General features: G+C 45.3%; 1 non-coding gene across 1 annotated transcript; it reads right to left on the bottom strand.

Moving 5' to 3' along the window:
• Nucleotides 1-241: 241 nt before the first annotated feature.
• Trnag-gcc (transfer RNA glycine (anticodon GCC)) lies at nucleotides 242-312 on the bottom strand. Its single transcript has one exon. It is a non-coding gene; the product is annotated as a tRNA-Gly (tRNA).
• Between the last annotated feature and the right edge of the window lie 8083 nt (nucleotides 313-8395).

The following is an 8395-nucleotide window of genomic DNA, read 5'->3' as shown; positions in this document are numbered from 1 at the left end:
GGGCTAAGCTACATCGAAACTGCGTTCCATAAATTCTGTTCCGACGGTACTCAACCATAACACCAATACGTTAATTGCAGGCTATTTGTTTTGCTGCAAGGGGGTGGCATGTTATGGTCATTGTCCTAGAAAAGTGACTGACGGAAATAAATCGATGTCAACTATTTCCCCAGTTATATTACCTTAGACTGGTTTATGCAAAACGGGTATACGAATATTCCTTTGCGCAAAAGCTCGAAAATGCGTCGGCCGGGAATCGAACCCGGGCCACCCGCGTGGCAGGCGAGTATTCTACCACTGAACCACCGACGCGTGCTTCAAGCTTTAATCAACAGGTTTTTGGAAGGAAAATGGAACGCCACAGCTGGCTAGATAGAGGTCAGTGGCTCTATTTTATTTTATTTTTTTTCTTTCCGCCTACCGGTGGTACCACGTTTCGGGAAGAACATTGTAAAACGCATATAATGGCATGGCTGCGTGCGGTGTTTCAGGCGAATAACACAGAACAGCCGTGCGCGACAACCTTGGAAAACCAAATTGAAAAGCAAGGGATGGTCCCGCACACTTTAATGGTGTCTTCAACTGACTGGTTCCGACCGCTCTAGAGCGCGATGGAGCGACTTTTAGTCTTCGACTGGTCGAAACAGAGCAGTTTCACTGCATTCGACTGGTTCATTTGGAGCTCCTTCCTCCAACTCGGAGCGACCCAGAGTGCTCTGACCAACGCCTTCGGAGCGGTTGCGAAATCTTGTTGGGTTCCGGTCACGTGGCTGCGCTGGCTTCCGCTGAGTAGTGTTTCTAGTGTTTCTGTTGCGCCATGCCTGTCATATTCTGCAATTTGGGTCGTCGTCGTATTTATTTATTCATAGTACCCTCAGGGCCGTGAGGCATTGCAGAGAGGAAATGCAAACAAATAGGCATATAACAAATGATAAAGCTCTGTAGATACAAAATGTAACACAAAAACAATTAGCAATACATGTAAATGTAGTTACAAGTACAAAGGACACTTTCACTGCGTGATGTTAGTGGTTAGGGTGGTGAAGTAAGTCTTCGAGTGTGTCCTTGGAGGTAGATGAGTCCCGGATATTAACAACGTTACGTGGTAGACAATTCCATTCACGAGACGTGCGGATGAAAAGTCAGATGAAAAGAAGAGTCAGAGAAAGGATTGGTGTTGCAAGGGTGCACGAAGACCTTCCGTGCGTGATCGATGCGTCGTGAAATGTATTGTGGAGCCGAGAGGTAAGACGAAAAGAACGGGATCATCGTGGTACTACATTTTTTGAAATAGGATGCGACGGGCCATTTTTCGGCGATGCGAGAAAGGTGATAAGTGCAAAAGTTGTTTCATGTGTGTTACGATCGTGTCTTCCCACTTCGCCTATTCCCATTTCGCATAATGCTTTTTAGCAGATTTTCGCGCCATCCCTTAGGAAGTTCATCAACATCCAACTCAAGGGGGTCCCATTTGGCCTAATGTATATTGCAGACAGTCCCACTTCGCCTACTGATCCCTGTCACGTGAGGAAAGAAGGCGGTCCACTGGCGTGCTGCCAAAAGTCACTTTCGCATCTTCGCATAACTTTAGAACCTGGTTGGTTTTATTCAAGCATATAGCAATGCGTTAAATGCATTTTTTAATACTTCCTGAAAAGTATATGCGAGAAATTTGTTATTCTTTGTCGGGAAGTCAAAGTGAATTACGCATCTCCACATAACAACTTTATCTCTTTGCTAGTTCTATTCAAGCGCGCTGCCAGAAGTCACTTTACCTGTTATATTTCGTATCTATGTGCTAAACCAATGAGGTCTGTCACAGGTCACGTGCACAGGGATCACGTCACGACCATCTGGTTGGTCACGGCGTACCCTTCGGCATGCCTTCGTGTTCCCTCCGCTCTTTTCACGAGTGAAGTTTTCTTTCTTTCTTTTTTTGAAGTGACCAAAAATAAAAAAAATCTGCCTCTTTTTTTTTCATTCCAAGTCCAATTCCCTGAGCCGCACGAAAGACCTGTCTCCCTGCTAGTGATTTTGCAAAGTGGTAGCAGGCAATGGTTTACCCAGAATTTCGTGATTGCGGGGGTGTTGGGTTCTGCAAGGGGGTGTATTTACATGCGTTTCACTCAATGTTGCGCAATCTCACAAGATTTTAGGGGGTCTCCTCCAGATTTTGGGGGGTGTTAAGGGGTGTAGGGGGGGGGCCTGGATAAATCACAGGTAGCAGGTCCATTTCCGTGTCTAGTCTGTATGGAAACTTATCCCTTTTTTACGTCAAACATTCATCTATCCATCCATTCATGAATCAACGAAAACGTTTTACTCGATAACAGTCGATTCATTTTATTATTAGTGGTATCGCACACACCTTCGTTTGCAAATGTAAAGGTCCTTGTTTCGGGCGACGTAAGGTTGTCGTCGGACGAGCGCATTCATTTCTTGCAGACGTCACTATCGGGGCGGGGCATGTAAGTAACGCCCACTTGTCGACAGTCCCGTTTTGCCTAATGAGATAGCACATCAGTCCCATTTCGCCTAACGCCAGTTACCCCTCCCGCCTCTTTAATCCGATAATCCGGATTAGGCGAGATGGGAATAGGCGAAATGGGATGTAACCGTTGCGATAGACGTGCGGTTGTAATTTGATAGGATAAAACGCGCGGCTCGATTTTGTACTGATTCGATCATTTTCACTAGGTTATCAGTAGCCGGGTCCCACACCGACGCCGCATATTCGAGTTTGGGTCGAACGAGTGATTTATACTGATGAAGCTTCACATTGGTAGGAGCCTGATGGAACGAGCGGCGAATGAAACCAAGAATTGAGTTTGAACCACCGCATATATGGCCCAGGCAGCACAAACCCTCGGGAAAAGAATGGGGACGCAATGGGGGCTTCCGCTCCTGAACGGGCGATAGTGCCCGACTGGTTCCCAGCAGTGTGGGAACTGAGGAGGTAGAGCGCAAGTGAAGGTGAGGTAGTCCCCCGACGGTGCCTTGATGATTTCCCGCTCTGGTCTCCTTCTGGTTATGTGAACAATAATATAGAATCGCTCCCCGATGCTGCTCTGATCATTTCCCGGTCTGGGCTGATCTTGGTCATGTGACCAAAATATAGGATCGCTCCCCGATGCTGATCTGACCACTTCACGCTAAGCAGTCACATGACCGTGGTGCAGCAACGGATTTCTCTTCCCAGATTGTCAGGCGCCGAGTGTTGCAATCACGTGACCGACAGTTTCGAATCTGGTCAATGATGTTCCTCGATCTTCCAGCCGTGTTTGCACTGTCGGAGTCCCCGTCGCCCTCGCTGCGAGAAACGAACGTATCCGGCCGTGCTCCCGAAACTTTCGAGGAACTCCGACATTTTTAAGCGATTTATCGAGGGGCAAGTGCTATTTCTTCTTGTGGTATTCCTCACATTGATAAACGCTACTCATAGATGCATTTTCAACACGAGTGACACCGTTCTAGAAGGCTTCTCTCGAAACTTCGCAGCGCAGCATCGCATAGTTTCGATTTCAGTGATCCATTGTGGTTTATGCGTTGCTTTTAGGATAATGAACTACGTTTTGGTGAAAATATGTTTCAGTAAAGTGTGGAATCGTACGTATTGTGCATTTGACATCAAACGAAATATAACCATTTCTCAGGACGACTGCGTGCTGCAGCTGTGCTTTCCACCTCCTGCGTGCCTACAAAACTGGAATGGTGGAGGACTTCAGCTCAAGGTTCGTTTTTGTAGTCATTCTAAATAAAAAAAAAAGAACTTCCGAAGTGAATAAACTATTCCGCTTTAGTCCGTTTGCGTAATATGATCGACGCATATGATATGTCAATTTGTTTGAAATTGTGAGTGAATGAAAGCTATCCTGATCTTTCATTCAGAATGCCATGCTGGACTGCTACTAGAGCGTGCTTAAATAAATCAATGCCTTGATGAAGGTATCACTGAAGTGTCCACCACCAGATCTCTGCCTCAGAGCCGGTGATGATGGTCAAGATTTTTCTAGCGGATCTTGTCATGTCATGCTGAAAACTGTAAGTTTAGCTATTTGGTCTGTATTCAATAACGTGTGCGTCTTGTGGTGTGGTGTACTTTTCTCAGTGTAACCCTGACCTCAAGCTATCGTCCACTTGCAGAATCCACCCCGCACTTCGGTTACAACACTATGAACCTATCGCGCTGTGATGCTTGCTTGAAAGGAATACAATCTGGTATGCTGTGTTGTTTTTCTTTTAAAAGGACTTCGGGTATCCATAATAAGAGGCCCACATAGCAACAAAGTCTATGTATAAGAAAAGGCATCTTCTTGATACATTAATATTTCTCACAGTGTCCTAAAGACAAAGGTACGAGTCACACATATGCCATACTGCACTCTCAGAAAAAATGGTGGAGCAATTACACCTTTTAGGAGGGAATAGTTGTCGCATGTACCGGCCTCGGTGGCTCAGTCGGTAGCGTGTTCGCCTTCTGATCCCGAGATCGCGGGTTCGAACCCGGCCGAGGACGCCAGCAACTTGGTGGCAGGATACAAGTTGCTTAGACACGCCGTTTTCCGCGAGGGACTTTAAATACGGGGTGCCGTGTGATGAGCTTTCATCGCACGTTAAAGAACCCTCAGGCGGGCAAAAGCAATCCACAGACCGACCGCTGTGGCGTCGCTCATGATCTCAGTTGTCTCTCCACGTAAACCCCTAATTATTAATATTAGTTGTCGCATATGTTGTGCCTAAACGGTTGCAAAGTTTTACCTACGAATGATAGAGCTACCGCTTCTGATTAGGTGAGCGAGGGGGGCGTACGCCTTTTTGTCGCAATTTGGACGGATGATAATTCCTTTTACCACCCTTTTACACCCTTTATCAGACGCTATGTTGACCTAGGAGGTAACTAAAGAAGTTACTATCTTATCACACCCTTTTTTCTTAGATTGTGGCTCTCAAATTGTATGTATGTTGCCCTCGTATTAGCAAAGGTGCGCAGATATTTTCTTCTGTTTTCTTAAAGAGGGTATAGAACGATCATGACACATGTAGTACGGATTCTCAAGTTGTTCACGTGTTCCATGTTGTTGGGGGTAACTCGTTACCAGTAACTCGATACTGTAACCAGGCTACTGAGCTTAGCTAATTTCAGTAACTTTTTGCGTAGCTCTTTGCTTTTGAGCTCCAGTAACTTCTTGAGGAGTTCGTTCCTTTCCCCTGTTCTTTTGTTTCGGGGGTGGGGGGTTAAGTTTGTCAAAGCAACTTGAAGAAAGTTCCAAGTTCCTTTTGCTCGATTCTGGTTTACAAACATCGCAGGCTGAGTCCTTCCCCCCCCCCCCCCCATGACTTGAGATGAAAGATGACATGTGCACGGCGCGTCTAACTCCCGTTGTTACATGGTGAATGTTACAAATTATGTTTTAGCCGAGCATTAGGAAGCTGAGATATCGCGCATCTTAACGATAAGCAGTGTATTGTTAATGATAGAGGGCATTGAGTAGCAGTGTTAAAACTTGGCACGGTTCTACGATATGTGCGCTTTGTGCTCCCTTTCACGTACCGAGATCAAAATCATCAAATCCTTCCCTAAAGAAGCCTATAAATGTAGGCTTCTTTCGTCGTAGGAGATATTGATATCGTTTTTGTATATCAAGATTATTTTGAAACGTCTTGAATCGCCCATTGTGACAGCAAGGTCTGAATTAGCCCTATAGACAGGTCAAGAACAAAAAAGTATAGATATTGAGTAGCAAATACCTTGAAGGTAACTTGTTACATTTCTAAAGTAGCTTAGGAACTTCACGTCAATTTTCATTACGTTTTATTACGTGTAAGTGGATTTGAAATTTAGTTACGGGCCGGTTTCACGTCAGTTCAGGCAGGGAGGTCCGAGCGACCTCCTGGGTTTTCAGTATTTTTTATATTGATAAGCTCATCGTGTATTATGATCAACAGCGGAAGAATGAATCATTTTTGCCGAGTAGCTGTCGTGCAAAAAAAAAAAAAAAAACGAGAAAATCCGGCCCTGAATTCGGCCGTGTTTGTACGCGTATATCTCCCGGGTGTTAAAAGATATTGTTGTGAATTTTTTTTATGCTTTATTATGCCTACAGGCCAGCAGTCAGAGAGCAAATTGTAGCGCGCAGGTGCAACGCTGTGTGCTATAAAAAATGCCCTCTGCCCTCTCGCGCAGTTTGCTCCCAATTTCGACGCGTGGTATCTCTGGCTGTAGATGTCCCTGATCGCAATACTTTTGCATCAGCTCACTCAGCTTTTAATGCTCTTTCATCTGATATATCTATCCTGCATATACTTCCTAGCGGCATGTGGTAAAATAGGCAAATGTTTAGGCGTATTTCGAAAAAACATGGATTTTGCGCGTGTATTTATCAAAAGTGTCCCACTTGATTTCGTATATATTTTGCCAGGATATGGCCCGATGTTAGGCCTTTCATCCAACGCAAAAAAACTTTTTTTCTCCAAGGCGTATGCAGGTGGTTAGCGCTTTAAAACGCGGCCTTACTGTGTACGAACGGAGATATCTACAGCCAGAGCAAGAAGCGTCGAAGCTGGAACAAAACTGCGCGACAGGGCATGTTCGCCGCTTTTTATACAGCACAGTGTTGCACCTGTGCGCCAAAATTTGCGTTCGGACTGCTGGTAGGTAGGCATACAAAAGCATAAAAAGAGTTCACTATGATATCTTTTAAAACTCAGGATGTATACACGTGCAAACACGGCAAAATTGCAACAATCGAATTCAGGGCCTGATTTCTTGATTTTTTGCACGGAAAGTATTCGGTAGGCATGATTAATTTTATCAATGTTGATCATCATGTACGATGAGCTTCTAAATATATATATAAATAATGAAAATCCTGTCTCACCTAACGTGGAACCGGCCTACAATCATGTTCTGGCTAACCTTTTCAGTGACTTCTATCTTTCAACGGTCTAACTTAACTGGCAACGAGTTCCAACTTCTATCTTTCTTCCATATAACCTCTGTTAAGTGAATATTTGTGAAGTAAATAGTACATATGCGGGGCTGGTGATTGTATACTTTCAATGTAACACTCATTTTTTTTGTCATTGCTGGTGAAGTGATGCCATAAAGAACCCATGTATCTTGTGACTATGATGCAATAAAGAATTTTCTACAGTGACATATTGATTTTGTTTTTAAAAATCGCGCAAATTAACTCTTGTTTGGGGGGTAGGAGGTACCCGTAAGTGTGCATTGGCTGCACCTCGGGAACTCGTTGGGGTACGATACAGGCTGCCGATAACGGACCATTAACATCCCCGTGTGGCAAACCGTATGTCGTACCATGGTCGGTAGCCGACCCGGTCGGGTCGGTCGCCGCCTGCGCACCGACGTTGGGTCGTCGCGCTGTGCTGCCTGGGGGGCTATGTGGGTTTTCCACGAGAGGTTAGACGATATGTGGACACCTAGGTACTCGAACGTGGACACTCGTTCAAGGTTCACACCACTAATGTTGTATTCGACTAGGGGGGATGGTTTGCGGGATCGAGAGATTCTCAGATGCTTGCACTTACTGATGTTCAACTCCATAGACCAAGTGAAACACCAGGTCGCAATAGAGGTCAGGTCAGACTGTAGCTGGTTAGTATCGAGATTGTTGGCAGTAGGAGTGTATATGACACAGTCATCGGCATAGAGTCGCACAGTGGAGGAAACGGGGTTCGGCAAGTCATTGATGAAGATAAGAAAAAGAAGTGGACCTAGGACGGTGATACGGCGAACTCCTGATACTACAGGTGCGGATGAAGAATCGGTATTGTTCACGTGGACAAATTGCGAGCGATCAATCAGGAATGCCTGGATCCAGGCCAGGATTTTAGTGTCGATATTAAGGTGGGAAACCTACGCAAGTAAATGGCTATGGGATACCTTGTCGAAAGCTTTACTGAAGTCGAGAAATATACAGTCGACTTCTAATCCAATGTCAAAATAGCGGAGGATGTCATAAGAGAAGGCTGCTAACGGCGTTTCGCAGGAAAACTGCTTGCGAAACCCGCGCTGATATGGGGTGAAAAAGGCGTTTGATTCAAGGTGACGGATTAGATGGGAGTATATAATGTGTTCCATGATCTTGCATGACACACTGGTTAATGATATGGGGTGAAATTTGGCTGCTTGGTTCACGCTACCCGATTTGTGGACTGGTATAACAATTCCGGTCGTCCAGGCATGGGGCAACGTTCCAAACTCCAGGGACTGCTCGAACAATTTTGTCAGTATCACGATTGTGTAGAACTTTGTGCTTTTGAGAAATTTGCTGTTAATACTGTCCACCCCAGAGCTAGAGCGTAGCTTAAGCCCCTCGATGATCCTAACCACGCCGAGTGGATCGAACATCAGGGCGTCCATCGGCATAAG

The sequence above is a fragment of the Ornithodoros turicata genome, unplaced genomic scaffold, assembly GCF_037126465.1.
Source record: "Ornithodoros turicata isolate Travis unplaced genomic scaffold, ASM3712646v1 Chromosome12, whole genome shotgun sequence".
Taxonomy (NCBI): Eukaryota; Metazoa; Arthropoda; class Arachnida; order Ixodida; family Argasidae; genus Ornithodoros; species Ornithodoros turicata.
The sequence above is the reverse complement of the archived record's forward strand: the minus strand, read 5'-3'. Positions and strand labels throughout refer to the sequence as shown.